At 39.1% G+C, this 17,195-nt stretch overlaps 1 protein-coding gene across 3 annotated transcripts in view; it reads right to left on the reverse strand.

The window, feature by feature from the left end:
• Positions 1-17,195, reverse strand: part of RARS2 (arginyl-tRNA synthetase 2, mitochondrial) — a 73,579-nt gene that overhangs the window by 55,554 nt on the left and 830 nt on the right. For 2 of the 3 annotated variants that reach the window (XM_010834683.1, XM_010834682.1), the window contains exon 1: positions 4,202-4,302. The exons of the other annotated variant lie outside the window; for it this stretch is intronic. The gene's annotated coding sequence lies outside the window, so the exon portion shown is untranslated. Of the gene's footprint in view, positions 1-4,201; positions 4,303-17,195 lie in introns of those variants that run through there. 3 annotated transcript variants of the gene reach the window in all.

A 17,195-nucleotide genomic window follows, 5' to 3' on the forward strand; every position in this document is an offset into this window, starting at 1 on the left:
GGGGGGGGGCGGGAGGAACCTGACCCACAGGCTCTACCAAGTTTACTCCCTTGCATTTTTGAAAAGCTCACTGACTGACCCTCATCAGAAACTCAAAGTTTGTTGAAGGAGACATTCTTACTTATTGAATGATTCTCACATGATAGAGATTTCTTACACGCCTAGTTTTTCTCCCAAATAATTCCATGGATCACTATTGTAGACTTCATGAGTGATGAAACTGAAGTTCAGAGAATTTATGTAATTTGCTTAAGCAGAAAAACAGAGATGTGAACACAAGCTATCTTATAAGCAGAACCTACATTTAATCTCTATGTCACATCTATATCCTTTCAAAGAGAAATGTATGAAAACAAAACAGTGAAACAGCAGTACAGTCATATGAATTTAAAACTGTCTTCACCTTTCTCCCCTAATTCCTCAATCTTTATGCAACCTCTGCAATGGTCAAGTCATAGCTGGTGAGAGAAGGGAAAGGGAACAACGGGGTGAATAAAAAAAGAACGTTGGAAGAGATTAAGAAGCAATCTTAATCCTCTTCAGAGGTGTTTGTAAGTGTTCAGAAGGAGAGGAATAAAACTAAAGCCACTACCCCCATTATGAGTAATAATATCTACCCTAATATCAAAATAAATTGGTAAATTTCATAAACCTAAAAAAAGGTTAAAACTTGCAGACCTGGAGCTATCATTTATGTTTAGGATACTCGGTAGTTCTGCTTTGATCTAGCATATGCTGATTCTTTAAGTTTAAATCTCAGAGTGCAGTCTTTCTTTTTAAATTCTAGCCTTTAGGAATTGAATTACTGTATACTTTACAAAAAAGGCTTTTTTTCCTTAAGACACTTGCTCAGTAGTGGATAAATAGTTCCAAAGCATTTACCAAATAAAGACTGTAATAGTTCATGTTTATATTGCAAAATGTTCCTGCCAGTACAGCTACATCAATAATAAAGGGTCCACTTTTACTATCTATGAGTCCTTGAGAAAGTCATTTTACATCAATGAGCTTAAGTTTTCCTATCTGAAAAGCAGGGATAACAAATCTATTAATAATAAACTAGGGCTCTTGTGAAGACTAACAAAACTGTGTCACATAACAAGCATGTAATAAGTATTATTTCCTTCTTCCTTTAAAGGGTTTTATTTCGGCCATGTCTTTCAAACTTATCCATAGCAATAAGATCTTCTGCCTATTCTTCTATTATATTTTTGCCTATTTTAAATATATCTAAACTCTGCTGAAAAATAAAAGACTGTCATGCAGTTATAAACAAATTAAGTCATTAGCCACTGTAGTTGCTGACCAATAATACACCCGACAAAAAAAATGAGGCATTCTGTGCTTTGGAAAATCAGGCCCCTTTAGAAAGGTCTATGTACATCTCAGCAAGAATTTTAATAACCCAGATTCTTGAACCTTCCTATATCTGAAGCAGCACTGAAATAATTAACTGAGACATTTGTTCCTTGTGATTAGCTGTAATCTCTTACTGAGATGTAAGCCTGACTGTACGCATTCCCTAGCCAACAGCCACGACTCAACTGGCTTCTCTTCCTACCTCTTTAGAGCAATTCACTCAGAGCTGCAAAGTAGCGGTCTCCCAGGCTACAGTCATCAGTAAGGTCCCTGAGTAACCTACTCCAGTGTTCTTGCCTGGAGAATCCCATGGATGGGGGAGCCTGGTGGGCTGCCGTCTATGGGGTCGCACAGAGTCGGATACGACTGAAGTGACTTAGCAGTAGCAGCAGCAAGGTCCCTGAGTAAAACTGAAACTCACACAATGGAATACTACTCAGCCATAAAAAGCATAAAGCCATCTGCAGCAACATGGATGCAACCAGAATTTATCATAATAAGTGAAGTAAGCCAAAGAGAAAGACAAATAACAAATGGTATCACTTATATGTGGAATCTCCAGGAGATGGTGAAGGACAGGGAAACCTGGCGCGCTGCAGTCCACGGGGTTGCAAAGAGTCGGGCACAACTGAGCCAACGAACAACAAATATGTGGAATCTAAAAATATGACACAAATGAACTTATCTACAAGACAGAAAGAGACTCATGGACAAACAGAGCAGACTTGTGAAGGAGAGGTGGAGTGGGAGGCTGGAGTTAGTAGATGTAAGCTATTATATATGGAATGGATAAATAACATCTTACCATATAGCATAGAGAACTATTAACATAGTCAGTATCCTATGATAAACCATCATGCAAAATATAAGAGAATGTATATATATGTGTGTGTGTAACTGAATTACTTTGATGTACAGCAGAAATTAAACACTGTAAATCAACTGTACTTCAATAAAAAAACACTATTAAAAAAATGGTAAATTTGGTTATGTGTTGTTGTTCAGTTGCTCAGTCGTGTCCGACTCTGCGACCCCAATGAACTGCAGCACACTGTGCTTTCCTGTCTGTCACTATCTCCCGGAGTTTGCTCAAACCCATGTCCATGGAGTCAGTGATGCCATCCAACTATGTGTACTTGCCCGCTATGTGTATTTTCCCACAATTAAAACCCAAAAGACAGACTTGGGGATTAAGTAGTAGAAAGAAGTCTTCTTTAATCATCTCCCATTTCCTACCCATTAACAAATTAAAATGAAAAGGAAGGAAGAAAGAAAAGGAGAAAGGAGGGAAGGTTAGAGGTTGGTTGGTTCTCCATCAACAAATACAATATGATAGGCACAGCTCAAAGTTATAAACTTCAAGAATGGAAACCAAGGAAAGATACAGCAGATTCTGAGAAGAAATGGAGCAGCTGTTTGGCAAAGCTCCTAAAGTGAATTAACCACCTCATTAATACACCAAATCTGGAGAGAAAACATTGAATTCTCCACCCCGCCCCCACCCCCACCCCCACCCCCACCCACCCATCTATGACTGATAGATGCTACAGAACTGCAGGCAAGAACGGGTAAAACAGAGAAGTGATTTAGGGCACTTTCCAGCAGAAGTGAAGATTCTAGGGCTAGAATCTGAGGGCCTCCACAATGGAAACACAATATACGCCCCAATCACAGGGAGTAAATCCTGATATTGTGTTGCATGGGCAGGAAGAGTCATAGGAGAAATTTTTATAGGAAGACAGAAAAATGTCAGAACTAGCAGCAAAAATATGCCAAGTCAGAGTTCAGGAGTAATGTGTACAGGTCACCACGACCTCCTGGAGAGACAGAAGAGGAGTAGAAAGCTGCAGAGTGTATATTTTGTAACCACAAAAGTGAGCTGAGCCAAGAATAATGCTGATATGGAGAGTAAGGAAGTTGCCCACACAATCAGGAAGCAAATATGAAGTCTGGGCAGAGCTGTCAAGCACTAGTAAGATGAAAAAGAACAGGCATGAAAAACAGACAAACTGAAAGACAGCTCGATAAGGAGAGAGCAGGGGCAGGGACTGCAAGAAAAAAAAAAATAATGAATGTGGCATACAAGAGATCAAAGAACTCTAGAAGAAAAATACAATTTAATACAAAGACATTCTTCACAAGGGCTTCAAGATGTCTGAATATAATAACAAGAACTAAATGACTGAAACAGAGTGAAATAAAAATGGAGTCTGATGATCAAACATTATAGAACTAATAATTAAATACAAAGGAAGAGTGTAGTCAGAACTGAAAATAGAACATAAAAGGGCTAAGATAATCAGAGAATATACATTTTAAAAAAACATAAAGCAATCAGACAAAGATAAATAAAACTGGGTACAAGATAACTCAACCTTAGGGTAACTTGTGTCCCTAAAATAATAGATAGCCAATGGAAATTTGCTGTAGGACTTAGGGAACTCAAACTAGGACTCTGTAACAACTTAGAGGGGTGGGAAGGAGTAGCAGGTGGGAGGGAGGTTAAAGAGGGAGGGGACATTTGTCACCTTTGGCTAATTCATGTTGATGTATGGCAGAAATCAAACCAATACTGAAAAGCAATCCTCCTTCAATTAAAAATTAAAAAACACAACACCAGCAGCAAAGAAGTGAACAGGAAGAAGAGGTACACTGGCTCTCCAGCTGCAGTAAGTCTAGAGAGACAAAGCACAAACCCACACGCTAGCGTGCCAAGAAGAGATGCAAAAGATTCTCAAACAGAATGGAGCAGCCTTATTTAGCAGGGCTCCTACCTTAGTCTCATTTACCAGCAGTCATAGAAATGAATGAACAAAACCTAAGAAAAATAGAAAGTACTCACAGATTTATATTGTGGCTCCCCCAGAAGCGGGGCCTGGGAAAAGGACTGCGTGCAGGCAGTTTATCTGGGAAGTGACTCCTGAGAGCAGAAGTGATATATGGGGGAGAGTGAGAGAAGAGAAGTAGTAAATATAAGATAGTGCTATCAAGGTCACTGATGCAGGCAACAGCGGCTTAATTTCTATCTTACTTTTGTATACAATGTATACTGAAAGTGTCTATCCAAAAGTAGGGAGCAGGAGCCTCCATCTCTCAGTGATTGAGCGGGAGTTCCATGAGAGTGTTCACTCCACCCAAGCTGAGTCTGTGTTGGTAGCAGGCTTTTTGACAGGATGAAGCGCTGTCGATGGTAAGTAAATGGAAGCACATGTGAAACTGTTCACATCAGTGGCAGCTAGAATCAGGTGTGACCTAGGTAACAGGGCATAATTGTCAATAAAAGGGAAAGCATCCCTGAAATAAAGAACTAAATCTAAATTGTGGTGTATTACTGCCATGGCACACCACTCACCAGTAAAATGAAAGAACTTGATCTCTGTGCACCATTATGGAGAAATCTTTTAATATTTGAAGCAAAGAAACAACAACAAAACACCCCAACATGCAGAGGATAACTAAAATTTGATTACTGCCTATATAAAATTTAATAACTTGCAAAAGAATACTATATAGGAGTACTTTCGTAGGTAGTAAGTCACATGCACAGATATGATAAACACAAAACCTCATATGTGAAGAGAGTTTGCAACCAGGGATGGATCCCCAGGGGATTTTAATAGTATTTGTAATAGTTTATTTCTCAGGTTGGGTGATGGGTACATGGGTATTAATAGTATTCTCCATGATTAAAGACTGTCTTAAAAGGGAAAAAAGAGACAAACAAATGGAATCTACAGATCAAAATAAATGACTACATCAGAAAAATACAATGACAGAAACAGAAAATGACACATCCTGGTCAAGTCACTAAATTTCAAAAATAAAGCACCCAATCAAGAAGACTCCAGAGATGAAATAAATGTATTTTACTTTGTCACCATGCTAACTATTCACAAAGATCACATTCTGGTTAAAGCAAATAATTTAGAATTTATATAAGGCGAGTTTCATCTACTGGAGAAGCTACAAAATGATACACTTATTTCATCTGCTCAGTTGGTTTTTAAATTGAATTAGTTGCCAATATATGAAAATCAGAAAAATTTTAAATAACATTAGATTATTGTATGGTGTTTGCATCTGTGGTATCAGACTTTGGAAAATCAAAGTCAGAACTAAACAATCTGGTGTTATTGCTTTATTTCTAAAACAAAGATTTTTAATATTATTCCTAAATCTACTATTTTCATAGTTTTTTTAAACACGCTAATTTTCCAGTGATTAACCCTCCTTTTGATATGCCTAGGATTTTTTTTTATCTGAAAAGTCATAATTTCTTTTTAAAAAAAGTTAAAAAAATAATGCCCTTCTTGAAAAATCTACTCATAAACAAAGGCAGCCAATTAAGCCATGTATCAGAAGATTGGTCATATACCAGGTAAGCATTGTATTTAATTAAAAATAGAAGTATGCAGATATCATTAATAAGTGTTACTAACTTTGACAAAGTTACTGAAAAGGTAGAGGAAAGTTACACCAGCCTTAAGAGTGTCATGTATACTGCCTAAATCTGAAACATCAAGATTTTAAGAAATTAACATTCAATGTTATATTAGTTTCAGGTGTACAACAGTGATGTATGAAATGACAGCCAAAGTAAGTGCAGCTACTATCTATCACCATACAAAGTTGCTACATTACTATATTCCTTATGCGTACATTGTGTCTGGTGACAATTATTTTACAGCTGGAAGCTTGCACATCTTAATTCCCTTTACCTCTTTTGTCTGATTCCCCCAGCCCCTCTCCTTTGGTAATCACCCGTTTGTTCTCTGTAGAGATGAGTCTCTGAAACATTAAGATTAAAAAAAAAAATAACGCTCCAAACTGTGATGCTGTTCATGATCTGTTAACTGCTCATTAGAAAATGAGGGCTCATTTAGAAAATATATCAATAATTCTTTGAAATGTACTTTTGTTGCTACTGTTAAATTCATGCTAAACTGTGTTTAACACTTTTTACTTAAAACTACATTTAGGTTACGAATATATGAGGAATCAGGATAGTATACTTTTAGCAGTCGGACATTATTCATTGTAAAGCTTAAAAAAAAAAAACTGGTTACAATACAGCCCAATTTTTATAAAAAGCCTATCTATCCTTTTTTCCACCTGTATACCTACAATGAAATGTATCTAAAATAAAGGTCAACATTAGTGATAACTACTTATGGGGGAGATTTTTAAAAATATTCTTGGTACCTTTTTTATTGTAATTCTTTACAATAAGCAGGTATTACTTTTGCAAAAATGAGAAAGGTTTTTTTACTTTATGCACAACTTTATAAAAGTATCTACTGTTAAGGAATTCCTGTTGAAAATTAAGCAGTATCGTTCAGATACACAGTTTTCTGGTTACCTAACTTCATGTAGGGTTGCTGCACCGCACCCTGCAGGCCCGAAAGCCTTGTTGATGCCCAGCCTGGAGACCAAAAAAAGGGACCAGGAGACAGTGACAGACACTAATGATTTATCAGATAGAAAAATCTTACATGTCTGAAGCCTGCTGCTGCTGCTAAGTCGCTTCAGTCATGTCCGACTCTGTGCCACCCCATAGACGGCAGCCTACCAGGCTCCCGCGTCCCTGGGACTCTCCAGGCAAGAGTACTGGACTGGGGTGTCGTTGCCTTCTCCCGTCTGAAGCCTAGGACCTGGAAAACATCCCACCCTGTAGAGCAGACAAGACACAACAGCCATTTTTGCTACTTGGGGGAAGAAGGAGCTACCATTCATTTATAGGCGGAACTGCCATCAGGTTGGCTCACCAGTTACCAGAAAAACCAGCAGCTGAGGGAGGGTTCAAGAAAGAAGGCAGTAACTGAGTAAGCTCTATAATTAAGAGGATTGGATAGTCATGTGGGTGAAGCAGGGCCTGGTCAGCAGAGAATACAGAGAGCAAGGGAACAGCCATCTTGAATGGCCTGACCAAACAGGTGCTAAAGTTTTTACCTAGGCTAGTGGATAATAATTAGGTCCCCAACTCCAGCCTCTGGGGGTAGTAGTGTGGAAAGGTGGTTCAAAATACCACATCCTCAAAACTCTGAGATAATAATGACTAATGAGTACTACATTTATACAATATATAAAACACAATCCTGAGCACTCTATTAATTCATTGAATCTTAATGCCAAGTCTATAAGGGAGCTAAATAATTTTCCATTTTACAAATGAAGTACAGTGAACTTACCTACTTATCAGAGAAGCTGGATTTAAACCTGTATCTTCTGTTCTTAATCACTATACCAGGGGTTTCCACATTTTGCTGCCCATGGGAATGACCCAGGGATCTTTAGAAAACACTGGAGTCTGGCTCCCACATGCAAATATTCTAATTAATACAGGGTGTGACCTGAGCAACAGATGTTAAAAAGCTCTTGGGATTGATTCTAATCTGAAGTAAAACATGGGGACCACTGTACCATACCTTTCCGCTGCTGGTCATCTTTAGCTAGCTGCTATCAAGCCTGAGTGAATATCAGAATCACCTGATAAGGTTTAGAACTTCAAGGCCCCTACCCCATTACAGCCCAAGGGACCTGGGCTTAGGAATTGTTTTTAATGCTTCTCAGGTGATTCTCGTCTCAAGTAGACAAAGCTAGAGACAAATTGCAAAAGGAGAAACCAGCTGCCTCCCATGTTAACAATCAGTGCCCAATTGAGGGAGGGTTTTTAATTCAAGGAGTATAATTCAAATGGATGGGGCAAATACACAAAAATAAGAAAACATTAAGAACCACTGTCAAATATTGGAGAGCATGGTTTTTCATTTCCTTACAGTCTCATAGGTTCCAAATTATTCTGGAAATAATAGGACTTTCTTCAACTGTCTCTGAGATTGAAATTAGTGTTTTCTCTGATGAGAAAGTGACCTAAGAGTTTCTTTGGCTACAGATTTCTTTTTTATTTCCCTTTAGGTAAAAGTGTTCTCCTGGGTTTCATCTGGGGCTACCACAGATATAACAAGGGCATTTTGCTAGCTATCCACTTGAGGCCTCATAATAGTGAAAGAAAATTTTTTTAAAGAATATGTCAGAAGTTTATTTAGTTGAAAATAAAGCACTAAAAGAAGACTAAGGCTCAAAAATTTAAACCTGAAGACAGAGGAATAAAATCCACAAGGCACAGTCCTTGAAAAATAAACTAAATAACTTACAACTGAGCAAAGAGGAACCCTGAGGTTGAAAGCAGAACCATGTCTAAAAGGGAGAATCAAAGTGAAAATTCACATATGCCAGATCTGGTTTGGGAACCTATCACCAGAGATTCTCATGAATAACACAATAATAACACCTACTGAATGCTGACAATGTGCCAGGTACAATTCTAAACCTTGGATTTGGCAACCTAAAGTCAAAGATTCCAATGTAACAGAACCTGGCTCCCAGGATACCTGGCATGAAAAAGACAATAATTAATCAGCTTGAGGGCAGTTCTCAACAATTTGTTTCCCTTACACACAAGCACACATAAGTCCCACATTTGGTAGTCAGGAACTGAACACAGAGTCAAAAAAATATACTATCAGTGTGGCTAGTCTACATAGACTTGAAATTCAGTTAGGAGTTTAACTTGCCAGGTTCCAGATCAAAATCTCCAATAACCACACAAAAAATCCTAATTTAGCTGATGAAAAAAAGATCCTTATGCTTTAGCAACCAAACATATATGTGGCAGAACTGATACCTTATAGAAAATTAATTCTATATTTTTATCCAGATAACAGTCTACAAGGCAATGAGTTTCAAAATTCTTGAAAGATGATCAATCTTTTTTCCAGATTCTGAATTACTTAAACTATCAATTATCCTTGGTTATTCCTCATTTCTGACTCTACTATAACCAGATCCCAGGTGTACGTTTGCCAGCAAGAGCCAGTGCACCAATATTCCCACATGTGCAGAATTTCTTCAGGTCTGAACTAGTTCAGACTCAAATAGTCAGCAAACAAGGTATCAACTGAAACTTCAGTTCAGTTCAGTTGCTCAGTTGTGTCCGACTCTTTGCGGGAGCCTTCTCCAACACCACAGTTCAAAAGCATTAATTCTTCCGCGCTCAGCTTTCTTTATAGTCCAACTCTCACATCCATATATGACTACTGGAAAAACCATAGCCTTGACTAGACGGACCTGTGTTGGTAAAGTAATGTCTCTGCTTTTTAATATGCTGTCTAGGTTGGTCATAACTTTCCTTCCAAGGAGCAAGCATCTCTTAATTTCATGGCTGCAGTCACCATCTGCAGTGATTTTGGAGCCCCCAAAAATAAAGTTTGTCACTCACTGTTTCCATTGCTTCCCCATCTATTTGCCATGAAGTGATGGGAGAGATGCCATGATCTTAGTCCTCTGAATGTTGAGTTTTAGGCCAACTTTTTCACTCTCCTCTTTCACTTTCACCAAGAGGCTCTTTCATTCTTCTTCACTTTCTGCCGTAAGGATGGTGTCATCTGCATATCTGAGGTTATTGATATTTTCTCCCAGCAATCTTGATTCCAGTTTGTGCTTTGTCCAGCCCAGCATTTCTCATGATGTACTCTGCATATAGGGTGACAATATACAGCCTTGACTTACTCCCTTCCCGATTTGGAACCAGTCTGTTGTTCCATGTCCAGTTCTCACTGTTGCTTCCTGACCTGCATACAGATTTCTCAGGAGGCAGGTCAGGTGGCCTGGTATTCTCATCTCTTGAAGAATTTTCCACAGTTTGCTGTGATCCACACAAAGGCTTTGGCATAGTCAAAGGTATGACCTAAATCAAAAAAGAACTTCCCAAGTGATTTGACAGTAAGTTACCTGCAGTTATTTATAATGAAAGAAATTTAGCACGAGTCTTAAAGAACTTGTGGTTTGAAGCTGAACTGAATGCTGGTGAGCCTGTAAGAACAGGTTGGAAGTAAACTACACATTTAGATAATACAGTTGTTGCTGTGGTTCACCCGAATGTGTGAGAGTATCTTCCCAAATTACCAGGCCTAAGCTGCAAAATTTATGTTGGGGAGATACTCCAGCTTAGGACTAGATGACAACAACTGGACTGGTTTAACAGCTCCTTGAGGTCATGAGATTTGACAACACAACTCAGCAGTCAGGGAGCTGTGTCTGCTATTCACTGTTATCAGTGTATCTCCTCTATCAATTTATATATTCAATAGATAATAAATTAGTGAGGAGGGGAGCTTAAGGTCTTTAAAATATAACAGTCACATAACAATGAAATGCAGTGAGCCTATACTGGAAAAAAAGGCTGTTGAAAAACATCAACAAAACAGGAATGGATTGTAAATTAAATTTTAGAAAAAGTCTATCAGTGTGATATGAATCTAGTAACTGAACTGTGGTTATCTAAGGTAAGCCTTGTTCTTAGAAGTAAACAGTTGGGTATTGGGAGGTTCATTTATGAAAGTTCATTAGGAGTTAATTTATGAAACCTACTCTCAAATGATACAACAAAACAGATCATACAGATATAAAGATAATGATGAAGCAAATGTGTAACACATTTATTGGTGAATCTGGAAAAAGGGTGTACGGAGTTCTCTCTACTACTCTTACAACTTTTCCGTAAGTTTGAAATTGCTTCAAAATTAAAAGGAATTAAAATGAACTGGCTTAATTTATCCTCAGCATCAAAACCTAAAGGAAAAGCAAGTGAGAAAGGGAAACAAATCTGTACCGTGTCATTATGTTTCTGAGCCAGACAAGAGTGCTGAACATTTTACCAAGGTCATAGTGCAGAATCCAAACAATGTGTGTTTTGAATCAGTTGGGTTGGTTAGTCACTGAACTCCACAGTTCTGTAGCTCTGTGACTTTATTCTCTCCATCTTCTTGAGTCTAAGTGTCCTCCTCTATGAAGTGGAGATAATGCTGCCAAGAGCATAAGATGAGTGAGATGATTAAATGAGATGCTAATATCAAGTACTGAACACCTCATCTACATACCACTGTGCTGAGGGTTGGGAGACAAATCTCTATGGGACTCTAAGTTTCTGCAAGTCTTATGCAAAACCCAACTGCTCTTTGTCCTGGACTATCTTTTCAAGGATATTTGTATTACAGATAGCTATGTGAGACAAAAATAGTGTTGCACATCAGAATAAAGGGGAAAATGCCTGCTGTCATTACAAAAGTCTCAGGGTCCTCTCCTATATAACACACATCATCTGACCCTCTGCACAGGGCCCTCTGGGAAGAGTTGGAGCTTGGGGAATCCACACAAGAAAATGTTGATACTCTGGCTACTACTTTTGCTGGGAATAATGAAATAATATAATCCTTTCTCCCAGGGCTCTTATATTTTCTGCCACTGTCCATGAACTGTGGCTGACTAACTTGTAGGGTAAAATCACAAACTCTTCACAGTTTTCAACACTAAGCCCTCTGTGCTAATATTACATTATTAAAGCTTATCAATAGCCCTGTAAAGTTCAGTAAAATGCTGCGTGGTACAAGTAAGATATTCCATATCATCATCATCATCATCATCAATCCTTGCAATAAATTAGCAATCAATACCATCATCTGATAGCTGACAGATTAATTAAAAGCTGCCAAGAGTAAATCTGTTACATTAATGAAAGGACTGGAGTTTGAATTCTTTGCACCCTTTTACCATGTCATCTCACAGTTTTAAAATTATGAACTTATTTGGAGAAACTGAAAAGTTTATATTACATCCCAACAAGTATTTTTCAGGCACTTTGCTGATCTGGGCAAAGAACAGTGAAGAAAACATGCTCTCTGTCTTCATGACGCTTATAACATACACCAAAACAAGTAAACCATGACAAAATAATTAACTCAAAAGTGTTATGACAGAAGCAGACAAGGGACTGAGACGGAGAACAACTGGAGGACATATTTATCAAACCATAGGTTGTCAGTTGGGAATAAATTCAGTGAGTTCCAACCAGGATTTCTGTGGGAAAATGAAGCAGTACAGAATAGAAAAGAATGCACACAGATTACAAACTATTGTTCTGTGCAACTTCCATCTAGTATAGGAAGTCATAGTACAAAGTGCATTTCTTCAAGGCACAGGGAATAATCTATGCAATCTGAATGTGATGGCAATGGAAAGAACTTACTAGGTTGGAAAATAAGAAAATTACAGTGCGGCTACAATCCTACAGAAAGGGCTAGAGTGGCATGAATTACTGTTGGAAAGAAAGATGTTAAGGTTCTGACAGTGAGTTTGTGTAGTTTTAAACAGATAAGTGATCTGATTTATGCTCTAGAAGTCACTTTTGTTGCTATAAAGAGAATGGACTGGAGAGAAGGCAAGAATGGAGACAGAAAGACCCATCAGAATGCTGCTGTAAGGAGCTGATGCAGGTGACAATGGTGGTTTGGCTTGGGGTTGGGGGAAAGAAGGAACAGCAGCAATGGGAAAAGAGTGGATGAATTCAAGATATTATTTTGAAAACAGAATCAAAAGAACTTACTGAAGTAAGCATCAGAGGTATACTCTAAAGAATCAGTCATCCCCAAATATTGTGGTTCCATGAGCATGCCATGCTGTCTTATGTGTCTATGGACATGCTCTTCATGAAAAATCCTATCCCCACCAAGCTTTCACTCTCCTCACTTAGTATACTGCAACTCAACCTCTCCTCAACAGCACCTTTTCCACAAAGCCTTCTCTGACACTAACAGGCTATCTTCTCCATATTCCCTCAGCATTTCACACATGGTTTTAATACAGTGGTTACAGACTGCACTGCAGCAACCTGTTTATATGACTGTTTCTCAAATTACTCTGAAGCCATGCCAGGAAAGAACCCATATTCCATTTACTTTCAGCTTGGGGTCTGAGGTGCTTAAAAACTTTAGGTGCTTAGAAAGTGCTTAGAAAACTTTAGACTCCAAGAACCAGAGAAATGACAACATAAAAAGATCTCAGCTGGGTCGCTAGTGTTCAAGAAGGAAAGATGAGACCATGAACCAGTTAGCAGGAGTGTCCAAGATGACTGGGTAGGAAGACCCTGAACTCACCTCCTCCAATAGGTATAGCAAAATTACAACTATTTACAGATCAACTATTGAAGAGAAAGACCTGAAGACTAGCAAAAAATGTCTTCTTACAATTAACAATATAAAGAAGGAACCACAACTACAATGGCTAGGAGAGGTGGAGAATAGTATAATCAAGACCCATACTCCCAAATGGACAACAAATGGGAGGAAAATTACAAGACCAGAGGTTCTTCCAGAGGAGCGGGGGATCCGAGCCCCACATCAGGCTCCCTAGCCTGGAGGTCTTGCACCAGAAAAACAAGTACTCAGAACATTTGGCTTTGAACGGTGGAAGGGTTAACTTTCGGGAGAGCCAGTCTGTTTGCAGGAAACAGACTCCACTCTTAAAAGGGTGCACACAAAATATCATACACTCTGAGACCTATGGCAGAAGTAGTACTTCAAAGGAACAAAAAATAAGTGAGCGAGCCTGCACCAAACTAAATAACTTTTGCACAGCAAAACAAAAAAGGTCACCTACTGAATGGGAGAAGACAATTGCAAATGATACACCAGACAAGGGGTTGCTACTGCTGTGTCCGACTCTGTGTGACCCCATAGACGGCAGCCCACCAGGCTCCGCCGTCCCTGGGATTCTCCAGGCAAGAGTATTGGAGTGGGGTGCCACTGCCTTCTCCAGACAAGGGATTAGCATCTGAAATATATAAAGAATTCATACAACTCAAAAAAAAAACAACAAAAAAAAACCCCAATTAAAAAATGGGCAGAGGACTCGAACATACGTTTTTCCAATATATGCAGACAGCCAATAGGCACGTGAAAAGATGCTCAACATAACTAATCATCAGGCACATGCATATCAAAACCACAATGAGATGTCAATTCACATCTGGCAGAATGGCTATTATCAAAGGACAACAAATAACAAGTGTTAGTGAGGATGTGGAGAAAGGGAACCCTTGTGCATTGATGTTGGGAATGTAAATTGATGAAGCCACTATGGAAAACAGTATGGAGATTTCTCAAAAAACTGAAACTAGAACTGCCATGCTGCTGCTGCTAAGTTGCTTCAGTCGTGTCCGACTCTGTGCGACCCCATAGACGGCAGCCTACCAGGCTCCCCCATCCCTGGGATTCTCCAGGCAAGAACACTGGAGTAGGTTGCCATTTCCTTCTCCAATGCCTAAAAGTGAAAAGTGAAAGTGAAGTCGCTCAGTTGTATCTGACTCTTCGCGACCCCATGGACTGCAGCCCACCAGGGTCCTCTGTCCATGGGATTTTCCAGGCGAGAGTACTAGAGTGGGGTGCCATTGCCTTCTCCAAGAACTGCCATACAATCTATGAATTCCACTTCTAGGTATATATCCAAAGAAAATAAAAACCCTAATTCAAAAAGATATATGCACTCTTATGTTCATTACAGCACTATTTACTATAGCCAAGATATGGAAGTAATGTAAGTGCCCACCAATAAATGTATAGATAAAGAGCATGTGGTATATGTATACCATGGACTATTATCCAGCCATTAAAAAAAAAAAAGGAGTCTTGCCATTTGCGATGACAAGGATGGATTTAGAGGATATTACACTATCTGATATGTCACACAGAGAAAGTCAAATATTGTATGGTTTCACTTTTATGTGGAATCTAAAATGCAAAACAAATGATCAAACATAAGCAAACAGAAACAGTTATAGCTACAGAGAACAAACAACTGGTTGTCGGTGGGGAGGTGCTGATGAAAAATATCAATAGGTAAGAGTGATTTAAGAAAAAAAAAATGACTGACTCATTAATCAAAATTTGCTGAATCAATGTGCTCTTTCATGTAACATATTCCTTCATTCCTAAATTAGGTAAGGAACCCCATTCATAAAGGTATGTATTGCACATATTTTTATTTTTATCCTTGTTTCAGATCATCTCTCAATTATCTTGTTTGGGGAAATACATGTTTGCTTAATCTTAGTTTATGTTGTCACACAACTCTGTTACATTCTGTTTAATGATCGGATTGTGCTCCTCGCCTTCACAAACTAAACAGCACAGTGTATAGGAAGGAGCTGATTTCAAAGTTAGATCTTTGTTCATGAACCAACTCTTCGGTAGGTTATTTAATCTCTCTGAATCTCAATTTGCTCACCTGTATCACAAGGTTAATACTTCTCTATTGCAGGGGTGTCCCAAGGTTTAAATGTGACTGTGAAGTAATTAGCACAAATATACTCAATACATATTAATTCCTGTTTCCCCAACTTGCTTTCTCTGTAAGGAAGGATACTGCTGCTGCTGCTGCTGCTAAGTCGCTTCAGTCGTGTCCGACTCTGTGCGACCCCATAGACGGCAGCCCACCAGGCTCCTCTGTCCATGGGATTCTCCAGGCAAGAACACTGGAGTGGGTTGCCATTTCCTCCCCCAATGCATGAAAGTGAAAAGTCAAAGTGAAGTCGCTCAGTCGTGTCTGACTCTTAGCGACCCCATGGACTGCAGCCTACCAGGCTCCTCCATCCATGGGATTTTCCAGGCAAGAGTACTGGAGTAGGGTGCCATTGCCCGAAGGATACAGCCTTTGAAAAATTAAACACAATACATTTCTGGTAACAGCACTATCTTGACCTCAGGGTGTTTGTAACCAACTTACACAAAAGCTTGGACACTGAGGTCCAAACCTACCTACCCTGGACATAGTTTACATGACTAACATGTTTTTATTATTCATGTTAACATGATTCTCTTATTTCTTTGCTTTCAATAGCATGATTTTACTTTTTTGGAAGACTAAAAAAAGAATTATTTTTGATGAACTCTAACATTCCAGTGTTTTATTTCCATCCTTACTACAGAGTTGTTTAAATACTGAAACTGATTCTCCCTAAAACCGAGTTCCTCTGCTAAGTTCACGATTAACCTCTCAATCCAAAATGTTATTCCCTTTCTTATCTAACACCTGATCCCCTCAAGACTGAGGAGGAGCATCAAAGGAAAAGGACTGAAACCAACCAGGACCCTGTGGGTCCCTCTTGGGTATAAAAAACTTTCTAGTTCCCTTCAGCGCTCTAGCTCTTCCCTGAGTTCCAAACAGGCAGATTCAAAATGTTATAAATTCGGAAAGTGAGGGAATACAGAAAAAAAGGAAAAGCAATCAAACAACCAGGTAGGGAGAAGGCAGAATCCTAATTACCCCTCAGGGGATACACAAAACAATCTACTTTGAATTTCTCTACTGGAACTAGGCATCCACCCAGGTGAAGGAGGATTAACTATCTGCTAGCTAAGAACTCGGTCTGGTCAGAACCTAAGGAATGAAGATGTTGATCCTTTCTGACCCTGGTGATTTCAACTAAACCTTATACTCTCAACCACTGATTCAATATGATATGGAATTCACCTGCTCAAGCCCCTTCACGAAAATGCACAATACCTTTAGCTTAAAACCTCCCCGATTTTGCCACCTGAGAAGATATTGCTCTGGGAAAGGTAACTATTGGCAACCCCCACATCTCCGTACTTGCGCAAGTAATAAATCCTTCCTTCTCATCTTTGGTTTGGCTGCGTCTTCTGCCCCTACACCCCTCAAGAGGCAAAATGTTTTCCAGGAACAATATGCCTCAGAATCAAAAAAAAAATAGGGCCTCATGTTACATTTGGAGTTACCAAAAATAACACTAGGACGGGCAGTCAAAATGATTGGAAGAGAAATGACTAGCTTTGAAGTTGTTGCTGCTGCTAAATCGCTTCAGTCGTGTCCGACTCTGTGCGACCCCACAGACGGCAGCCCACCAGGCTCCCCCATCCCTGGGATTCTCCAGGCAAGAACACTGGAGTGGGTTGCCATTTCCTTCGCCAATGCATGAAAGTGAA

Source organism: Bison bison, unplaced genomic scaffold (assembly GCF_000754665.1).
Source record: "Bison bison bison isolate TAMUID 2011002044 unplaced genomic scaffold, Bison_UMD1.0 scf7180017864035, whole genome shotgun sequence".
In the NCBI taxonomy this organism is placed as follows: domain Eukaryota; kingdom Metazoa; phylum Chordata; class Mammalia; order Artiodactyla; family Bovidae; genus Bison; species Bison bison.